Here is a 22,619-nt window from a genome sequence, read left to right as displayed (position 1 = left end):
CAGAGACGGCATCACATTTCCATCCCAGGGCGCATGCGGGCTCCGCCGAATCTGTCTCTGCTTCCCAAGACTGAGAAGGAAAACAGGCCAGGCCGGAGCATGATTTCAGCCAGGAACCATGAAATGGCAATTACAGAGTAAGAGCTTAATTACAGTTCTTTGGGAAAAGAAGTCAGGAATGCAGTCTGGTGGGCTGAGGGGAGGGGGCTGGAGGAGGTGGGGGGAGTGGGAGCCGGTGAGAAGAGGGAGGACTTGAGGAGGCCCCAGAGGGAAAAGCTGAGCCGCTGGAAAGGAGTTTCCCCTCATCCTCTAAAAGTATCTTAATGACATCTTTATTTGATGCTTTGTAGTCTGATTACAACAGTACTGTGTATTCACTTTATGGAATTTGAAAAATACATAGACTGTGTAACCCACAATCCCACCCACCAGATATGATAATGGCTGGTATTTACAAGCCTCAGTCTGCCAACACTGGCACTAACGTTTTGCACTAGGGCCTTCTGTGAACACTCCATGCTATTCCCGTTTCACACGAGAGGCGAGACAGAGGCACTGAGAACATAACTTGTCCAGAGGGTCACATCTGGTAAATAGCAGGGTCTGGCTTCAAACCCAGGCGACCTGGTGTCAGAGGCCTTGTATGCCCCTCATGGGTCACAGCATCACCTGGCACCTGGCATATTTGGCCCCATATTTTTTCTTTCGGTAAAGTGTACCATCATTTTTTTTTAACTTTTTAAAAGGCTATTTGGAAAATTAGTATTTGTCTTTCTCCAACTGTAGTCTTTAGTATTAGTCCTAAAAGAGTGAAAGTTTGTGTGTTTTTCTCCCCTTTTTTGATCATTTGTGATTTTGATATAAACAAAGAGAAATTACAGGAATCATACAAGAAATTCCCAGAGGGGTTGGCATTGTGGCACAGTAGGTTAAGCTGCACCCATATGGGTGCTGGTTCGAGTCCCAGCTGCTCCACTTCCCATCCAGCTCTCTGTTAATGTGCCTGGTAAAGCATCAGAAGATGATCTATCCATATGGGAGACACAAATGGAGTTTTAGGCTCCTGGTTTAGGCCTGGCCCAGCTCCAGCATTTGCAGCCATTTGCGGAGTGAACCAGCAAATGGAAGGCTTTCTCCCTCCCTCTGTAACTCAGCCTTCAAAATAAATAAAATAAATCTTTAAAAGATAAAAAAAAAGAAATTTCCAGAAACCCTTTACTCATAGGAACCAGTTGTTCACCACCTGCTTTATAATTTTTCTCTTTATATATTTCATATGTGTGTGTATTTACATGCATTTTTCTGAACTATCTGAGATTATATGGGAGACATTATGCCCCTTAATTCCCAAATACTCTAGTGTGCATTTCCTAAGAACAAAGACATTTCCATATACAACCACAATTCAATTAGCAAACTCGGGATGCTTAACATTGCAATAGTATTATCTCATCTATGGTCCTTATTTAAATTAATCAGTTAGCTGTGTTATATATTTTTCCCAGTCAAGGATCTAATTCTGCATCCTGCTTTGAATTTGTTATCATATCTCTTTAGCCTTCTTCAAACTGAAATCATTACTCACTTTCCTTGTCATTCTTGACCTTTAAACATTTTTTATGAAATAGGTCACTTATTTTTATTAAATTTTATTTATTTGAAAGGTATAGTTATAGAGAGAAAGGGAGAGTTAGAGAGATCTTCCATCTGCTGGGCCACTCCTCTAATGGCCACAATATCCAGGGCTGGACCATGCTGAAGCCCAGAGCTTCTTTCAGGTCTCCCAGCTGGGTGCCGGGGCCCAAGCACTTCTGCCTTCCTAGGTGCATCAGCAGGGAGCTAGACTGGAAGTGGAGCAGCCGGGACTTGAATTGATGGCCATATTGCTGGCATTGCAGGCGGCAGCTTAACCTACTATGCCACAATGCTGGCTCAAGGCCACTTATTTTGTAAAATATTCCTCAATTTAGATTTTTTCCATTCTTTTCTTTTTTTAAGATTTATTTAAAAAGGCAGAGTGACAGAGAGGTAGAAAGAGAGACAGCGAGAGAGAGAGAGAGAGAGAGAGAGAATGAGAATCTACTGGTTGACTGAATCTACTGGTTCACTCCTTAAACATCCACAATTGCTGGGGCTGGGCCAAGCCAAAGCCAGGAGCCAAAAACTCCATTCTGGTTTCCCACATAGGTAGCAGAGGCCAAACACTTGGGCCATGATCTGTTGCCTCCTAGACACGTTAGCAGGGACCTGGATCGAAAGCAGAGGTAAGACTTGCTCCCAGGTACTCAGATAGGGAATATGTATGCCCCAACCAGGCTTAAAGTGCTGCACCACAATGCCCACCCCTCCACTCTTTGTTCTATGTAATGTATACATATACATACATATTTTTTAAATGAGGATCATAAAGTACTTTTTTTAAAAAAAGATGTATTCATTTATTTGAAAGGCAGTTATAGAGAGAAAGAGAGATATAGGGAGGGAGGGAGGGAGAAGAGAGAGAGAGAGAGAGAGAGAGAGAGAGAGAGATTCCATCTGCTGGTTCACTTCCCAAATGGCTGCAATGGCTGAGGCTGGGCCAGGACGAAGTCAGGAGCTAAGAGCTACATCTGGGTCTCTCAGGTGGCTGCAGGGGCCCAAGGATTTGGGTCATCTTCCACTGCTTTCCCAGGCACATTAGCAGGGAACTGAATCAGAAGTAGAGACTCAAACCCGTGTACATAAAGGATGCCAGCTCCAAGTACTAATGCTTTTAAGCCTTTTCATTGATATATACAACAGACAGAAAAAGTGACAAGTTCCTAAGTGACACTGAATTATGAACACCCCGAGTAAGAGACAGAAGTTGGTTCACCCCTAGAAGCCTCCTTGTGTCTTCTGCCTGTCTCAAGTCTACCCCGCCCCCAAGCCATTTGGTGTTGTTTTTTTTTTTTTTTTTTCTTCTTAAGATTTACTTATTTATTTGAAGGCAGAGTTGCACAGAAAGAAAAGGAGAGGCAGAGAGAGAGAGAGAGATCTTCCATCTGCTGTTTCACTCCCCAATTAGACACAATGGCTGGAGCTGCGCCGATCCAAAGACAGAAGCTAGGAGCTTCCTTCGGGTCTTCCCATGCGGGTACAGGGGCCCAAGGATTTGGACCATCTTCTACTACTTTCCCAGGCCATAACAGAGAGCTGCATTGGAAGTGGAGCAGCCAGGTCTCAAACTGGGGCCCATGTAGGATGCCAGCACTGCAGGCAGTGGCTTTACCCACTATGCCACAGTGCAAGCCCTACCACTTATTTTTTTAAAGATTTATTATTTATTTATTTGAAAGAGTTACACAGAGAGGAGAGGCAGAGAGAGAGAGAGAGAGAGAGAGAGAGAGGTCTTCCATCCGTTGTTTCACTCCCTAATTGACTGCAACTGCCAGAGCTGCACCGATCTGAAGCCAGGAGCCAGGAGCCAGAGCCAGGAGCTTCTTCCAGGTCTCCCACGCAGGTGCAGGGGCCCAAGGACTTGGGCCATCTTCCACTGCTTTCCCAGGCCACAGCAGAGAGCTGGATCGAAAGTGGAGCAGCCGGGTTTCAAACCAGTGCCCATATGGGATGCTAGCGCTTCAGGCCAGGGTGTTAACCTGCTGTGCCTCAGCGCCAGCCCCTGCCACTTGGTTTTTAAAACAGATATTAGTTTTGGCTAATTTGTGCTTTATATAAATGGGATTTGTATAGTGAGGAATATTGTTTTTGAACCTGGGCTTTTCACTTAAAATGTAATGGACACTTTTGTGTGTCACTGAAAACTCTTTGCTAGCATCATATTTAATGGCCTCAGTAGCTTGTCCAAAATGTAAAGCGTAATTCATCAGGCCAGTGCCCTGCTGTTGGGCATGGAACTTACATTCTGTTTTGCATACTGTAAAGCGCACTGCATCGGTCAGACTCCAAAGAGGCAGGCAACACTTCAACATGGTCAAAGCATAGGCCTCAAAGCTACACTGCCTGCATCTGCATCCTGGACCCAACACTTACTAAAAGCATGACCTCAGGCAAGTTACTGAATGGCTCAGTGCCTCAGTTTCTCCCCTGTGAAATGGCAATGATGATGTTGATGTTAATAGGATCCATGTGATCTGTTATTGCAAGGGTCCAGATCAATACAAATAGAGCACTTAAAACAATACTTGACACAAAGAAAATGCTCAATAAATGCTAACAACTATTATCTGTCATTGAAAAATTTTTCTAGAAGTAAAAACAATGTATTAAATTGATCCAAAAAACAATCAATGCTTTTTTAAAAAAAAAAATGGTATTTGTTGGGGCCGGCGCTGTGGTATAGTGAGCTAAGCCTTCATCTGTGGCCCCAGAATCCCATATGGGCACCAGTTCAAGTCCCTGATGCTCCACTTCTGATCCAGCTCTCTGCTGTGGCCTGCAAAACCAGTGGAAGATGGCCCAAGTGCTTGGGCCTCTGCCCTGTGTGGGAGACCCAGAAGAAGCTCCTGTCTCCTGGCTTCGGATCAGCTCAGCTCTGACCATTGTGGCTATCTGGGGAGTGAACCAGCAGATGGAAGACCTCTCTCTCTCTCTCTGTCCCTCCCTCTCTGTCTGTAAATCTACCTCTCAAATAAATAAATAAATCTTTAAAAAGAAATGGTATTTATTGATAAAGCCACTGAGTAGGACTTGTGTGGGATGAAGTGAGAAGGCCCCAGACTGGAGAGACAAAAAACGTAGGTCCCAGCTTTGGCTTTGTCTAGGAGCTGCCGTGTAATCGTTGAAATGTCCCTTGATGTCTCTGAGCCCCTATTTCTTACTAGGGAGGACTGAGATAAGACATGCACGCTGAATAGTTAATATATCAATTGTAAATGAAGTAGGCTGGCTTTGAAGGTCACACTAAACTGAGTTTCATTCTGACTCTGCCAGTTACTTTTCTGAAAGCCTTGGGTAAGTGATTTAACCTCCCTGAGGCCTGGGAAACCCCTGTAGAGGGCCAGCTCATGTAGGTTCACTACTGCTGTCATTATTAATGTTCTCCCTCCTTGACCTAAGTTGAAGTAAGAAGAAATTATAAACTGTCAAGTGCTGTGTGTTATTATTGAAGTTAAGGGTATGAGCTCTTAAGTAGGGGGCTCTTTGGCAGAGGGTGGCAAATCAGCATGAAACAGCAATGAAAGCTTAAGGGTTTCTGGGGAAGCAAAGCAAAGCAAAGCAAAATAACTACAGGTTGGATAGCCCTGTTTCCCAAAAGTGCCTGATTATAGGACTCACCGGAGAGTTTTTAAAAATATAGATTCTGATCAGTTGGCATGAAGTGGGGCCCTGGAATCTGTATTTTGGCAAATGTTTCAGGTGATTTTTATGATCAGGCAGGCTTGGGAAATGAGATTCTGTAGAAGGTAGAACAGCCCTGGGGTGACTGCGAGGGACCATGTAACCCCATGTGGAAATACTCATCACCATTTACTAAGCACCTACCTGCCATGTGTCAAGTACCAGGCTCAGCATGAATATAAGTTTCATTTAATTGTCACAACAATCCTTAATAGACAGGGATTATGATCAACCTGAGGCTCAGAGAGTTAAATGGCTAGTCCAAGGTCACATATAGCAAGAGAGCCGGTTGTCTCTGATTTCAAAAGTCTTAGTAACTATCCTCAACTAACTCGTTAGAATACTCAGCTCCATCCATTATGAATATGGTCATACATTAGGCATATGAATATCACTGTGCTCATCACTTTACAGTTTTCAGAACACTTTTATTATTTTTTTTCCAGAGCACTTTTAAGAAACTGCTTATTGGGGACCGGGCTATGGTTTAGCAGGTAAAGCCGCCGCCTGCAGTGCTGGCATCCCATATGGGTGCCAGTTCGAGTCCCGGCTGCTCCACTTCCAATCCAGCTCTCTGCTAGGGCTGGGAAAGCAATGAAAGATGGCCCAAGTTGGCCGGCGCCATGGCTCACTAGGCTAATCCTCCGCCTTGCGGCGCTGGCACACTGGGTTCTAGTCCCGGTCGGGGCACCGGATTCTGTCCCGGTTTGCCCCCCTTCCAGGCCAGCTCTCTGCTGTGGCCAGGGAGTGCAGTGGAGCGTGGCCCAAGTACTTGGGCCCTGCACCCCATGGGAGACCAGGAGAAGCACCTGGCTCCTGCCATCAGATCAGTGCGGTGCGCCAGCCGCAGCGCGCAGGCCGCGGCGGCCATTGGAGGGTGAACCAACGGCAAAAAGGAAGACCTTTCTCTCTCTCTCACTGTCCACTCTGCCTGTCAAAAATAAAATAAAAAAAAAAAGAAAGAAAGAAAGAAAGAAAGAAAGAAAGAAAGAAAGAAAGAAAGAAAGAAAGAAAGAAAGAAAGAAAGAAAGATGGCCCAAGTCCTCGGGCCCCTACACCCACTTGGGAGACCTGGAAGAAGCTCCTAGCTCTTGGCTTCAGATTGGCTCCGCTCTGGCCGTTGTGGCCATTTGGGGGAGTGAACAAGTAGATGGAAGGAGTCTCTCTCTGCCTCTGCCTCTCTATAACTCTGCCCTTCAAATAAATAAATAAACTGATTATTAAAAATTTTCTAAGGTCTTGTAATTTTTATTTCTTTTGACAAGTACAGAGACAAGGGAGGGAGGGAGAGAGAGCAAGAGAGCGAGTTCTTAGCTACTGGTTCACCTCCCAGAAGCCAGGGCTGGGTCAGGTGGAAGGCACGAGCTTGGAGTTCAGTTCAGGGCCCTCACATAGGTTGCAGGGATCCAAATATCTGAGCTTTAACTGCTTCTTCTGGGTATGCATCAGCAGGAAGCTGCAACTGGGAGTGCAGCCAGCCAAACCCAGGCTCCCTGACATCCCAAGCAACCTCTTAACCACTGTGCCAAATGCCTTCCTCCACAACAGCCTTATTGAGATATAATTTACATACATAAAATTATTCATTTTAGCATGCAAATTAATGTTTGTGTGTTTTTTTTTTCTTTTGACAGGCAGAGTGGGCAGTGAGAGAGAGAGAGACAGAGAGAAAGGTCTTCCTTTGTTGTTGGTTCACCCTCCAATGGCCGCCGCGGCCGGCGCGCTGTGGCTGGAGTACCACGCTGATCTGAAGGCAGGAGCCAGGTGCTTCTCCTGGTCTCCATGGGGTGCAGGGCCCAAGCACTTGGGCCATCCTCCACTGCACTCCCTGGCCACAGCAGAGAGCTGGCCTGGAAGAGGGGCAACCAGGACAGAATCCGGCGCCCCGACCGGGACTAGAACCCGGTGTGCCGGCGCCACAGGCGGAGGATTAGCCTATTGAGCCGCAGCACCGGCCAATGTTTGTTTTTATTTTTATGATTTATTTATTTGAAAGGCAGAGTTAGAGAGAGAGAGAGAGAGAGAGAGGGAGGGAGAGACAGAGAGAAAGAGATCTTCCATCTGCTGGTTTACTCCCCAAATGGCTGCAATGGCCAAGGCTGGGCCAGGCCAAAGCCAGGAGCTAGGAGCTGCATCTGAGCCTTTCATGTGGGTGCAGGGACCCAACTGCTTGGGCCATTTTCCTCTGCTTCCCCAGACACATTAGCAGGGAGCTGGACTGGAAGTGGAGCAGCCTGGACACAAACCGGAGCCCCTATGGAATGCTGGGGTCTCCAGTGGCGACTTAACCTGCTACACAACAATGCCAGCCCCTAAATCAGTGATTTTTAATATTCTCACAGAGCTGTGTAACCATCACCACAACCAATTTTAGAACATTCCCATCACCCCAGAAAGAAACCCTGTGCCCATTTACAGTCACTCTCCATTCCCTCTGGCCTGAGCACTAATCTATTTTCCATCTCCATGGATTTGTCTGTTCTGGACATTTCATATCAACAGACTCATATCATGTGGTTTTTTGTGTCTGGCTTCTTTTACTTAGTAATGTTTTCTAGGTCTTTTTGTAGCTCATGTCAGTACTGCATCACTTTTGAAGGCCCAGTAATATTCCTTTGTATAGACATCCATATTGTATGTGTGTATTCATCAGCTGATGGACATGTGGGTTGTTTCTACTTTTTGCTGGTTAGGAGTAATACTGCTATGAACACTTGCGGACAAGTGTTTGGACACAGCTTCTTATTCCTCTGGGGTATATGTCGAGGAAGACCTGCGAGTGGGATTGCTGGATCATATGGAAACTCTACACTGATCTACCTGGGGAACTACCAGGCTGCTTTCCAAGGTGGCTGCACCATGTTAGATCCCCACAAGCAGCACACGAGGCTTCCTTTCAGAACACATTATAAACTCATGACCAGACCAGAGCCCTCACAACCACCCCCGAGACAGGCATCCCTGCTTGGACCTTGCAGATGAGGACGATGACCTGTCAGGCTGGGGTTGCAAACATGGAGACTGGCTTCTTCCTTCAGGAAGCATAACTTTGGGGCCAAAGCTTTCGGTTCTAGCCCTTTGGGCAGAGAGGAAGAATCTGCAGGCCAAAATTTTGGTGAGCAGATGGAAGCCTCCAGTTTTAGGGGCAGAGACATTAAAGCCACTTCGGGTTTTTTTTTTCCTTTTGGGCGACAGCCACTAGGCTCTGACTAATTAATGATGATCAAAGTGCTCTGACAAGATGCCAGTCATGAATTATTAACAGCTGGGTCTTCTTAACGGCGGGGAGGAAGCTGCCCAGGGGTAGAGGAAAGATAAGCCTTTACTTCCCTCCCTGTTGCAGAGCCTCAGAAGTCCAGACTCTCAGTCCAGAAAACGGGACCACTCCTCATTGCCTTGTGCTAGCAGGCGATGACCTGGTAGACAAAGGCCCGTGACCAGAGTCTTATAACCATCCAAGCCGGAGGCAGTGCGTGCCCAAACTACCACTACGAGCTAACAAGCAAAAATTCAAAATTATGACACTGGGGCCAGCACGGTGGTGCAGCACTGATATCCCATATGGGCGCCGGCTCTAGTCTCGGCTGCTTCTCTTCCGATCCAGCTCTCTGCTATGGCCCGGGAAAGCAGTAGAGGATGGCTCAAGTGTTTGGGACCTGCACCCGCATGGGAGATCCAGAAGAAGCTCCTGGCTCCTGGTTTCAGATCAGCTCATCTCTGGCCATTGCAGCCATTTGGAGAGGGAACCAGAGGACGGAAGACCTCTCTCTACATATCTTTCTCTCTCTCTATCTGTAACTCTACCTCTCAAATAAATACATAAAATCTTTTAAAAATTATGACCCCAACACATATATTCACGTGTCAGTAAATCTTTTCTACAAAACTCCAGATAGCAAATACTTTAGACTTTGAGGCAGTATGGTCTCAGTCATAATTATTCAAATCTGCCACTGTAGTGCAAAAGCAGCCAACAAAATAAAAAGGACTGGGGAGGGCAGTACTGTGGAGTAGCAGGTTTAGCCGCCTGAAACTCCAGCATCCCATATGGTTGCCAGCTGGAGTCCTGGCTGCTCCACTTCCAATCTAGCTCCCTGCTAATGCACCTGGGAAAGCAGCTGATGGTCTAAGTGCATAGGCACTTGCACCCACTTAAGAAACCTGGATGAAGCTCCTGGCTTTGGACTGGCCCAGCTCCAGCCATTGCAACCATCTGGGAGTGAACCAGTGGATGGAAGATCTCTCCCCCCCACCCCCATCTCTGTCTCTCCCTAACTCTGCCTTATAAATAAATAAATCTTTGAAAAAAAAAAAAAGAAATAGGGGTGGGCCATGTGGCATAGTGGGTTAAGTGGTCACTTGGAATACCCACATCCCATATCACAGTGCCTGGGATCAAGTCCCACCTCTGCTTCTAACCCAGCTTCCTGCTAGTGTATACCCTGGGAGGCAGCAGATGATGGCTCAAGTGCTTGGGTCCCTACAACTCATGTAAGAGATCTGGATGGAGTTCCTGGCTCCTGGCTTCAGCCTGCCCCAGCACCAGCTGTTTCGGCCATTTGGGAAGTGAGTCAGTGATGGAAGATTTTTCTCTCTTTCTCTCAATTGCTCTGCCTTTAAAGTAGATGAAAATAACTAAATAGATATTTATTTATTTATTTATTTGAAAGAGTTAAGGAAGCAGAGGGAGAGAGAGGTCTTCCATCCGCTGATTCACTCCCTAGAGTGAACTACTAGAGCTGTGCTGATCCAAAACCAGGACCCAGGAGCTTCTTTCAGGTCTCCCATGTGGGTGCAGGGGCCCAAGCACTTGGGCCATCTTCTACTGCTTTCCTAGGCCACAGCAGAGAGCTGGATCAGAGAGGAGCAGCCGGAACTCGAATGGGCGCCCATATGGGATGCTGGCACTGCAAGCGGTAGCCTTTACCTGCTACGCCACAGCGCCAGCCCATAAATAGATATTTTTAAAAAGAAGAATGAATGCAGCTGTCCAGTGAAACTGTGTACCCTGAAACTTGAATTCTATATAATTATCACATGCTGCTCAATGTTACTCTTCTTTTGATTCTTTTCCCCAAGCATTTAAAAATGTAAAAACCACTTTGAGCTCATGGAATGTATAAAACCAGGTGTTGCCTTAAAATGTTAAATATAATTACTACTTGACCCAGCAAATCCACTCCTAATTATATAACCAAAAGAAATGAAAGTACACATCTGCACAAAAATTCACACGTGAACATTCTCAGCACTACTATTCATAACAGCCAAAAAGTAGAAGCAAATCACAGATGTCCATCAACTGATGAGTGGATAAACAAGATGTAAACATCCAAACAATGGAAGATTATTCAACTGTAAAAAGAACAAAATGTTTATATATGCTACAAAGTGGATGAACATTTGAACACATACTACAAAAAAGAAGCCACTCAAAAGATGGCAGATTGTATGATCTCATGTATATTATACGATTATAGAAATAGAAAGTTGACAAGTAGATGCCTCGGGCTGAGGGCTGAAGAGACTGGGGATTGATAGCTGTAGAGTTTAGGGTTTCTTTGCGGGACAATGAAGGTGTTCTAGTGTTGACTGTGGTGATGGTCACACAACTCTGTGAATACACTAAGACCTGCTGAACTGCATATTTTATTTATTTTTAAAGATTTTAGTTGTTTACTTGAAAGTCAGAGTTACAGAGAGGCAGAGGCAGAGGCAGAGAGAGAGGTCTTTCATCTGCTGGTTCACTCCCCAGATGGCCTCAACAGCAGGAGCTGCACTGATCTGAAGCCAGGAGCAAGGAGCTTCTTCCGGGTCTCCCACGTTGGAGCAGGGGCCCAAGGACTTGGGCCATCTTTCACTGCTTTCTCAGGCCATTGCAGAGAGCTGGATCAGAAATGGAACAGCCGGGGGCTGGCGCTGTGGCGTAGCGGATTAGGCAGCTGCATATAGAGCAGGCATCCCAAATGGGCGCCGGATCGAGTCCTGGCTGCTCCACTTCCTATCCAGCTCTCTGCTATGGCCTGAGAAAGCAGTGGAAGATGGATTGAGTCCTTGGGCCCCAAAGCCACATGGGAGACCTGGAAGAAGCTCCTGGCTCCTGGCTTTGGATCGCTGAAGCTCCAGCTGTTGCAGCCAATTGGGAGTGGATGGAAGACCTCTCTCTCTCTCTCTTTCTGCCTCTCCTTCTCTCTCTGTATAACTCTTTCAAATAAATAAAATAAATCTTTAAAAATATCAAATAAAAAAATAAAAAATAAGTGAAGGGTGGATATTATGGCATGGAAGACACCCACATCTCACATTAGAATACCTGAGTTCAAGTCTTGGCTCTGCTTCTGATCCAGCTTCCTGCTCACATATATATACACTCTGGGAGACAGCAGGTGATGGCTCAAGTATTTGAGCCCCTGCCACCCATAGGGGAGACCCAGATGGAGCCCTAGGCTCCTAGCTTTGGTTGGCCCTGCCCTGACTGATGTGGGGATTTGGGAAATCAATCAGTGGGTAGAAGATACCTCTGTCTCTCTGCATTTCAAATAAATAAACATTTAAAGATAACAAATAAGTGAACTGTAGAAATACCAGGTAATATAAAGAAATAAGGATCACCCTTAGTCTCATTCCTCAGGGTAAATACAGGTAGCCATGGGGGATATTCTGGAGTGGTGGTTAAGAGAGTGAGTTCTAGAGCCAGTGGTCTGTGTTCAAATTTTGATCCCTTTATTTACTTTGGATGGCTCATTTCATCCCTCTGACCTCAGTTTCTTTACATGTAAAATGGGAATGACAATACCTCCTCATGAGAGTTAAATGCCATAAAGCACTAGAAACAGTTCATGGCCCACAGTGAGCACTCAATATATTACTGAATATTTACTTCTTCTTTACAAAAATGAGATTGTTCCATGTCTACTATTTCATAACATGGATCTCTCTCCCATCTTTTTTTTCTCAAGATTTACTTATTTATTGTAGAGTCAGAATTACAGAGAGAGAGGCAGAGAGAGAGAGAGATCTTCCATCTGTTGATTCACTCCTCAAATGGCTGCAATGGCCATAGCAAGGCCAGGCTGAAGCCAGGAGCCAGGAGCTTCATCCAGGTCTCCCACGTGGGTGGAAGGGGACCAACACTTGGGCCATCTTCCACTGCTTTCCCAGGCCACCAGCAGGGAGCTGGATTGGAAGTGGAGCAGCCGGGACTCAAACTGGCACCCATATGGGCTGCCAGCTTCACAAGCAGCTCTGCTGCACCACAATTCTGGCCCCTCTCCTCCATCTTCAGAGAATTACAAATATCTTTCTGGGGTGGGTGTGCGGTGTAGCAGTTCCAGTGCTGCGTGGGACATCCTATATTGGAGTGTCTGAGTTCAGCTCTACTCTCAGATCTAGTTTCCTACTAATGCGCACCCTAGAAGGCAGCAGGTGGCTCAAGCACTTGGGTCCCTGCCATTCACGTAAGATCCAGATTGAGTTCGTGTCTACTGGCTTAGGTCTGGCCCAGCACTGGTTGTTGCAGGTATTTGGGGAGTGAACCAGTGCATGGGAGATCTCTGTCCATCTCTCTACCTTTCAAATAAACACAATATAAGTAAATGCATTTTTAAAAGAATTTTTTAAAAAATAAATTTTTGTTCTATACAATTTCCTTATTTAAAAAAATTAATGTAATTATTTGTTAGGCAGAGAACTCCCACTTGGCTGATTCACTCACCATTGCCCGCAATAGTCGTGGCCAAAGCTGGGAGTCAGACACTCAATCCAGGTCTCCCACATCGATGGCAGGGACACAATCACTTGGGCCATCACTGTTGCCTCCCATGGTCTGCCTTGGTAGACATCTGGAGTCAGAAGCCAGAGCTGGGACTTGAACCCAGGCACTCTGATGTGGGACGCAGGCATCTTAACCATGAACCAAATGCCCTCCCCCAGAACCTGTTTCTTAAGGTGGCATATATGGTATCACATTTCCTGAAGTATGATCTTTAGGTATGATCCCCAACCCTGTGCCCAAGAAGTACTTTTCACCTTGTCTCTGACACATTACCACTCCAGGACAAATCCCTAGGGAATCTGTAGAGCCAAGAGCATGCAGCTGTTTAAGGATGTTGTCAACTTTCCCTTGACAAAAGTTTAGGACAAGCTCTGCTTCCTCTGGCTAGAAAGATATGGCACTGCCCTCCCAATACCTGGCCCAATCATTTAGGAACAGCTTTTTCAACCTGACCCAGAAGTGCTGTCTTCTTGTTCTCATTTTCACTCCACGCTCTTCTTCCTGGGACTCAGCTTTGGCATCTTCTTGTGCTTCAATTCTATGATCTCTGTGGGTGGCCCTGGGCAGGTGCTTAACCTGCCCAAACTCTGAAGCTTCTGATAAAATCACCAACTAAAACCAGAACTTTAAATATGAGATAACACCTACAGAAACCCAACCCCAGGACAAATCTGGACTATTATCATTATTTAAAACATAGCTTTAGGGATGGGTGTTTGGCTCAGCAGTTAAGATGCAGCTTGGCACTAGAAGATGGCCCAAGTGCTTGGGCCCCTGAACCCACATGGGAGACCTGGAAGAAGCTCCTGGCTCCGGGCTTCAGATTGGCACAGCTCCAGCCATTGCAGCCATCTGGTGAGTAAACCAGTGGATGGAAGACCTCTCTCTCTCTGCCTCTGTCTCTGCCTCTGCCTCTGCCTCTCTGTAACTGCCTTTCAAATAAATAAATCTTTAAAAAAAAAGAGAGAGAGAGAGAGAGATGCAGCTTGTGATGCTTGTAGCTCATTTCAGAATGCCTGGGTTCAAGTCCCAGCTCCACTCCAGCTAATGTACACCCTCTGAGGACATCAAGGTGATGGCTTGAGTACTTGGATCCCTGCCACCCACTTGGGCAACCCAGATGGAGTTCTGGGCTCCTGACTTCAGCATGGCCCAGCTCTGGCTATTGGAAGCATTTGGGTAGTGAACCAGCAGATGGAAGATCTCTCTGAATCTGTCTCTGTCTCTCTGCCTTTGACATAAAATGAAAAAAGTAAAAATAAGTAAAAAAGGAATTAAAACTTTACTGATACAGAAACTGGGATGGCATCCCAGGAGAGGTCAGTGGTGGGACATATGGAGGAACTGGGGCCTAAAGGGGGGACGTCCCAGTAAGAAAGTCATAAACATTCATTAGAAGAATGGGTGAGGGGCTGGGGCTGTGGTGCAGCAGGTTAACGCCCTGGCCTAAAGCGCTGGCATCCCATATGGGCGCCGGTTCTAGTCCTGGCTGCTCCTCTTCTGATCCAGTTCTCTGCTATGGCCTGGGAAAGCAATAGAAGATGGCCCAAGTCCTTGAGCCCCTGCACCCATGTTAGAGATCCGGAAGAAGCTCCTGGGTCCTGGCTTCAGATCAGCGCAGCTCTGGCTGTTGTGGCCAACTGGGGAGTGAACCTTCGGATGGAAGACCTCTCTCTCTCCCTCTGCCTCTCCTCTCTCTGTGTAACTCTGACTTTCAAATAAATAAATAAATCTTAAAAAAAAAAAAAAAGAATGGGTGAAGAACACCAACAATTTTTTTTAAGATTTATTTTGTTTATTTGAAAGACAGAATTGCAGAGGTAGAGAGAGAGAGAGAGAGAGAGAGAGGTCTTCCATCCGCTGGTTCACTCCCCAGATGGCTGCAACAGCTGGAACTGTGCCAATCCGAAGCCAGGAGCCAGGAACTTCTTCTGGGTCTCCCCTGTAGGTTTAGGTGTCGCTCCCCCTCTTCATGGAGGAACGACACTAAACCCTGCCTAGGCTTCATATCCGAGTCACGGCACCATTATGTCGCTCCCCCTCTTCGCAGAGGAACGACACAGGACCCTGCGCTGTTCTTTTGTCTGCTCGGCCCTCCCCGGGTTTGCTGCTGGTTCTTCCCGGGTTGGCTACCGTCCCTTCCACCTCTGTGGAAGGGCGGTTCCCCCTAGCCACTTTCCCCACTTCCGCGGGGGAGCGGCACACCGCCGGCCGGCTCTCTCCGGGGCTACACAGGTGTTCCTTCTAGATGTTCCCGGTGCATGTTGTCTCTCTCCTCCTTTATAGTCCTCTTCCACCAATCCCAACTCTGCTACCCACACGCCGAGTACGCTGCTCTCCTCCAATCAGGAGCAGGTCCTACAGTTTATTGGTTGAACTGGAGGCAGCTGTGTAGAAGCTGTTACTCCCTTCTCAGCGCCATATTGTGGGAAAGCAGATGCATAGAATAAGTCTTAATTCCAGTAACTTAGTCTAGTCCGAGTTGCTCCCAGTTGCTCCCCACATTAGGAACCCAAGGACTTGGGCCATCTTCTACTGCTTCCCAAGCCATAGCAGAGAGCTGGATCAGAAGAGGAGCAGCTGGGACTAGAACCAGCACCCATATGGAATGCCAGTGCTTCAGGCCAGAACTTTAACCCACTGCACCACAGCATCAGCCCAACCAACAGACAATTTAAAGGTGTATATTAGTGTCTAGAAAATGCTTGAACTCATTAGGTTCCAAAGAAATTCAAATCAAAACCAAGAGGAGAATTCAATCTGCAGATTGGCAAAACCTGAGAAGCTGGATGACACCAAGTGTTGGTGGTAGGGAGTCGGGGAATGGGAGCTCTCACGACGCACTGGTGAGCACGGCCAAGAGCATGAGCCCAGCAATTTCCATTCCTGGAAAATATCCCAGGAACCTTCCCACACAGCAAGAATGCTCACTTTAGCTGTTGTTTGTGGTAGCCTAGAGTAGGAGATAAACTGAATGTCCTTCGCTGGGAGAACAGACAAGTAAAATATGATGAAAGCACAGGACTGAATAATTATGCAGCTATTCAAAACAATGAACCACACCAGAGGTCAACTAACTAAGGTCTGTGGGCCAAATTTGATCCATTGCCTATTTTTGTACAACTGCAGCTCACAATCTAAGAATGATTTTACAATTTTAAATGGTTGGGGAAAAATCTAAAGAATGTTTGTGACACAGGAAAATTATATGATATTCAAATTTCAGTGTCCACAAAATTTTATTAGAACATAGTACCATTCATTCATGTATGTATGAGGGTACTTTAAAAAGTTCATGGGAGAATAGAATTAAAATATGTTTATTTTGGTGCAAAAAGTTTTTTGAAATCCACACATAGCTTTTCATAATATGCATTTTCCATGAACATTTTGAGGACCCCTCATATTGCCTATGGCTGCTTTGGCTACAAGAGTAGAACTGAGTATTACCACAGAGACCGTATGACCTACAAGTATTCACCAGATCTTTACGGTGAAATATTGCTGATTCTTTTTTTTTTTTTTTTTTTTTGGACAGGCAGAGTGGACAGTGAGAGAGAGAGACAGAGAGAAAGGTCTTCCTTTGCCATTGGTTCACCCTGCAATGGCCGCCGCGGCTAATATTGCTGATTCTTGAACTTGAAAAACATATAGAAATTTAGATCTACAGGCCAGCGCCGCGGCTCACTAGGCTAATCCTCCGCCTAGCGGCGCCGGCACACCGGGTTCTAGTCCCGGTCGGGGCGCCGGATTCTGTCCCGGTTGCCCCTCTTCCAGGCCAGCTCTCTGCTGTGGCCAGGAAGTGCAGCGGAGGATGGCCCAGGTCCTTGGGCCCTGCACCCCATGGGAGACCAGGAGAAGCACCTGGCTCCTGCCATCGGATCAGCGTGTTGTGCCGGCCGCAGCGCGCTGGCCACGGCGGCCACTGGAGGGTGAACCAACAGCAAAGGAAGACCTTTCTCTCTCTCTCTCTCACTGTCCATTCAGCCTGTCCAAAAAAAAAAAAAAAGAAAGAAAAAAGAAAAAAGAAAAAAAAAGAAATTTAGATCTACAAATCATGTAGCTGAATAAAAAACATAATTGTCTTGGTCATCCATTGCTCGTAACATGATCTCAAAACTTAATGGCTTAGGGGTCAGCACTGTAGTGCAGTGGATTAAGCCTTGGTTTGTGACACTGGCATCTTGTATCAGAGGGCTGATTCAAGTCCTAGTTGCTCTGCTTCTGATCCAGCTTCCTGCTAATGTGCCTGGGAAAGTAGCAGATCCCACCTATCCTGACTTCTGACTTCAGCCTGGTCCAGCCCTGACTTTTGTGGTCATTTAGGGACTGAACCAGTGGTTAGAAGATCTCTGTCTCTCCCTCTCTCTGTAACTCTGCCTTTCAAATAAATAAATAAATCTTAAAAAAAAAAAAAAAAGGGCACTAACCCCATCATGAGGGCTCTAGCCTCATGACCTTTTGTAACCTAATTACCTCCAAAAGGCCCTACCTCCAAACACTATCGTAATAGGGGTTAGGACCTCAGTACACGGATTTTGCAGGAACCCAAACATCCAGTCCATAAGAGAGGGGAATACCCAAAGATGTGAATACCAGGTGATCCACTGGGGCCCACCTTGGGGGCTGACTATCTCACTAAGAAATAGACTCTGATCTCTGGAAAGACACCTATTGAAAATTACAATCACGTTCACATGAAACATGACATACTTGACAAAGCTATATACAAACCAAAGATGTTAATGAAGCGGGGTGGGGGGGTTGCCGCCTGCAGCGCCAGCATCCCATGTGGGCGCTGGTTCAAGTCCCGGCTGCTCCACTTCTGATCCAGCTCTCTGCTATGGCCTGGGAAAGCAGCAAAAGATGGCCCAAGTCCTTGGGCCTCTGCACCCACATAGGAGACCCGGAAGAAGCTCCTGGCTCCTGGTTTTGTATCGGTACAGCTCCAGCCATTGTGGCCAATTGGGGAGTGAACCAGCGGATGAAAGACCTCTCTCTCTGCCTCTCCTTCTCTCTCTGTGTAACTCTGACTTTCATATAAATAATAAAATAAATCTTAAAACAGTGGGGGAAGACAGAAATGAAAGGGAGGGATCAGGAAAATATAAATAAATAAATGAGTGAATTAATGAAACAAGAGAGAAGCCTTATAACTTAAACCAGTTATAAGGGTGAGCTGTGAACAGAGATGACTAATTCAGTCCTTTATAACCAAGTCTCTGTCCCCACCACCACCGAGAGAGAGAGAGAGAAAGAGATTGAAAAAAAAAAAAAGAGGTTCCTTGTCCAAGTAGGAACTCAGCTTCCCTCATTAAGTAGAACCCTCCCTAAATGACATATCCTCATTAAACTCACGGTTGGTCTGCGAGGGTCTTCAGAGAGCTGCAGTGCCTGGCTACATAAAGATGGGTTTTGCCCATGGGTGAGGCAAGGGGACCAGAAGAACCAGCCCAGGAAGAAAACGCTCAGTTATTACCCACAGAGCTGTGCTGGTGGATGGCCCACCCCTCCCGCCAGTGTTTCTCCCTTGGCAGAGACAAAGGGCTCTCAGAGCCCTGTGAATGCCCCCGGGTCCTATTTGGTGGTGATGGCAGAATCAAAACCCTCATTTCTTTAAAAATACTTCCTATGACTTCTGGTCTTGTCACTTCTTTTGTGTATGTCCTTTAATCCCCATAAGCGCTGTCAGGTAAGACCTGTTATTTCAAGATGGTCAGAGAAATGACTTGAACAGATGTTTCAAACTGTTTTACCTCCCTGACCATTCATTCATTCATTTGGCAAATGAGTACCAACTGTGTGCCAGTTCTGGGGCAAAAGCAGTGAATAAAGCAGGCAAATCTTCCATTCTCATAAGGGTGGCAGAAGTTGGAGCAGACATTTGATAGTAAACAAGTGAGAAATGGGATAAACGAAAATGGAGTGAACCAATATAAATTATGATGCTATGAGCAGTGGTCATGGAAGACTTGCATTTGAAACAGAACTGAAGGTTGTCAAGGAGTCAGCCAGGTGAACTGCAGTTTTAGAGAGGAAACAGCAGGCGCAGAGGCTCTGAGGTGTAATAACCTTGGGGTGTTTAAGATTTGGGAGGAAGGCAGGGCCCAGATCAGGCAGGTCCTCATGGCTATTTTCAAGGAGCATGGATTGTATTCCACCTCAGTTAGAACCGACTCCATCATTGTTAGCTATATGACTTCAGGCGAGTTATTTCACTCCTCCGAGACTCAGTTTACCTACTTGTAAAGTAGGGTTAATAATCATTCATTCCATGTGACAAATAGGTTTTACAACGGCCCCTAATAGTTTTATGTCTTGCTATTTACACCCTGTGAATGCAGCTAGACCTCATGACTCATGTCTTTTCTTTTCTAATATTCTATTGTATTTTCACAGGTTATCTCAGACTGATTTATTTATTTAAAAGAAGGAGGTGCTGGCATTGTGGTGTAGCAGGTAAACCTACTGCCAGTGATGCCAGCATCCATACAGGCACCAGTTCATGTATCAGCTACTCCACCTCTGAGCTGGCTCCCTGCTAGTGCACCTGGGAAAGCAGCAGATGATGGCTCTAGGACCTGGGCCTCTGTCACCTACATGGAAGACCCGGAAGAAGCTTCTGGTAACTGGCTTCAGCCTGGCCAAGCGCTGGCCATGTGGCCGTCTGGGGAGTGAACCAACGGATGGAAGATCTCTCTCTGTGTCTCCCTCTCTCTCTCTGTAATTATTTCAAAATAAAGACATAAATCTTTAAAAATATATAATAAAAGGTGAAGAGATAGCCAGGGATGGGCCAGGAGCCACTCAATCTTGTCTTTCATGTGGGTGGCAGGGACCCAAGTATTCTAGCAGAGTATACCTGCTACCTGTCAGGGTGTGAATTAGAAGGAACCTAGAATGGAGAGTGGAGCCAGGATTTAATCACAGGCACTCTGAATGGGAGGTGGGTATCCCAAGCAGTGACTTACCTCGGCACCAAATGCTCCTGACTCACCTCTGACTAACACAATGTAACAGAAGTGATGGTGTGAGGCCGGTGCTGTGGCGCAAAGGGTTAAAGCCCTGGCCTGAAGCACCGGCATCCCATATGGGCACTGGTTATAGTCCCGGCTGCTCCTCTTCCAATCCAGCTCTCTACTATGGCCTGGGAAAGCAGTAAAAGATGGCCCAAGTCCTTGGGCCCCTGCACCCACGTGGGAGACCCAGAAGAAGCTCCTGGCTCCTGGCTCCTGGCTTCGGGTCGGCGCAGCTCCAGCCATTGCAGCCATTTGAGGAGTGAACCAGCAGATGGAAGACCTCTCTCTGTAACTCTGTCTTTCAAATAAATAAAAATTAGTCTTTAAAAAACAAAAAAGAAGTGATGGCCGGCGCCGCGGCTCACTAGGCTAATCCTCCGCCTTGCGGCGCCAGCACAGCGGGTTCTAGTCCCGGTTGGGGCGCCGGATTCTGTCCCGGTTGCCCCTCTTCCAGGCCAGCTCTCTGCTGTGGCCAGGGAGTGCAGTGGAGGATGGCCCAGGTGCTTGGGCCCTGCACCCCATGGGAGACCAGGAAAAGCACCTGGCTCCTGGCTCCTGCCATCGGATCAGCGCGGTGCGCCGGCCGCAGCGCGCCGGCCATTGGAGGGTGAACCAACGGCAAAGGAAGACCTTTCTCTCTGTCTCTCTCTCTCTCACTGTCCACTCTGCCTGTCAAAAAATAAAAAAAAAATAAATAAAAAATAAAAATAAAATAAAAGAAGTGATGGTGTATTCATTTTCTATTGCTGCTAAAACAAATTACCACCAACTTAGTGCTTTAAAATAACACACACTTCCTATTCTGTAGTTCCAAGGGTCAGAAATCTAAATGGACCTTAAGATCAAGGCGTCAGCAGGGCTGAGTTCTTTCTGAAAGCTTCAGAGAAGAATCTGTTTCCTTTTCTTTCCAGTTTGTAGAGGCTGCCGCGATCCTCAGTGTGTGGCCCCTTCCTCCCTCCTCAGCGGGCATCACTCCACCCTCCATCCCCACCACCACAGCATCCTTCTCATCACTGACGCTCCAGCTCTCCTGCTCTTCCTTCTGAGGATCCTTGCGGTCACTCTGGTTCCATGTGTGTGACCTAGGACACCCTTCCCTGTCTCAAGATCCTTACTCACACCAGCAAATCTCTTTGGCCATGTAAGGTAACCTACGCATGGGTTCTGGGGTTTGGGACACTGACATCTCGTGGGGAGAGCGTTATTCTGTCTACCACGCATAGCTATCACGTTGTTGTGATTAGGGAATGAGAAGGTTGTGACTTCCAGGTTTCTCTCTCTCTCTCTCTCTCTCTCTCTCTCTCTCTCTCTCTCTCTCTCATCACTTTAGGGGAAAGTCAGCTGCCATGGCATGAGCCAGCCCTGTGGAGAGAAGCACGTGGCTGGGGACTCAGCTTCCAGCCCACAGCCAGCAAGGAAGCCAGGTGTGCCCACAGCCCTGTGAGTGAACTTGGAGTGGATCCGCATCCTCGCAGAGCCTTGAGGCCTTGAGATGGTCACAGGGCAAGCAGCAGCTGCAGCCTGGTGGGGGACCCTGAGCCTGAACCACCTACCGAAGCCGCCTCCAGATTCGTGGTCCTCAGAAACCACATGAGGGAAGAAATGTTTGGGGTTTAAGCTGCTGAGCTTTGGGTAACTAATTTTGCAATAACAGATGACAAACAAACTCATCAAACAAATGCATATGGAGTGCCCACACTATGTGTCTTAATCTGTTTTCTGTTGCCAATAATCCCATACTACAGATTGGATAAATCTGAAAGAAAAGAGGTTTATTTTGGTTTCTGGTTCTGGAGCTGTGTCTGGCAATGGCCCTCTTTCTGGCAGCATCCAGAGGCCAGAGAGGTGTCACGTGGTGAGGGAAGGAGTCCTCAGTGTATGCAGGTACCCTCTGGTCTCTATTCTTATAAGACCATTAGGCTCCAATCACAGGTCCCACCCTGATGATCTTATCTAATTCTAATCACAACTCAAAGGCCTCACCTCCAGACACCGTGGTCACATTGAGTCTCCACCATCCAATACGGCACATGAGTTTGGGAGAAGACAAACCATAGCAGCACACGCCAGGTTTTGTTTGCTGTGCTACAATACAGAGCAAACAAAACAAAGAAAAACCACTTCTCTCTTTTTTTAAATGATTCACTTATATTCACTTATTTATTTGAAAGTCAGAGTTACACAGAGAGAGAAGGAGAGGCAGAGAGAAAGAGAGAGGTCTTCCATCCACTCGCTCACTCCCCAGTTGATCACAATGGCCAGAGCTGTGCCAATTTGAAGCCAGGAGCCAGGAGCTTCCTCTGCGTCTTCCCACGCAGGTGCAGGGACCCAAGGACTTGGGCCATTTTCTACTGCTTTCCCAAGCCATAGCAGAGAGCTGGATTGGAAGTGAAGCAGCCAGGACTCCATCCAGCACCCATATGGGATGGCAGCACTATAGCACTATAGGCCCCTCTACTGCTCTCTCTCTCTCTCTTTTTTTTTTTACAGGCAGAGTGGACAGTGAG

The 22,619-nt window shown here is 46.8% G+C and overlaps 1 long non-coding RNA gene across 2 annotated transcripts; it reads left to right on the top strand.

Annotated features, from left to right (window-relative positions):
- Positions 1 to 21,810, top strand: LOC103348505 (uncharacterized). 2 transcript variants are annotated; one of them, XR_011384066.1, is made up of 4 exons: positions 1 to 137; positions 19,493 to 19,718; positions 21,050 to 21,258; positions 21,443 to 21,810. It is a non-coding gene; the product is annotated as an uncharacterized lncRNA (long non-coding RNA). The 2 variants fall into 2 exon arrangements; XR_007920032.2 differs by having other exon boundaries at positions 3 to 137; positions 21,024 to 21,258.
- Positions 21,811 to 22,619: the final 809 nt, after the last annotated feature.

This window comes from Oryctolagus cuniculus, chromosome 18 (assembly GCF_964237555.1).
Source record: "Oryctolagus cuniculus chromosome 18, mOryCun1.1, whole genome shotgun sequence".
Lineage (NCBI taxonomy): Eukaryota > Metazoa > Chordata > Mammalia > Lagomorpha > Leporidae > Oryctolagus > Oryctolagus cuniculus.
The sequence above is the reverse complement of the archived record's forward strand: the minus strand, read 5'-3'. Positions and strand labels throughout refer to the sequence as shown.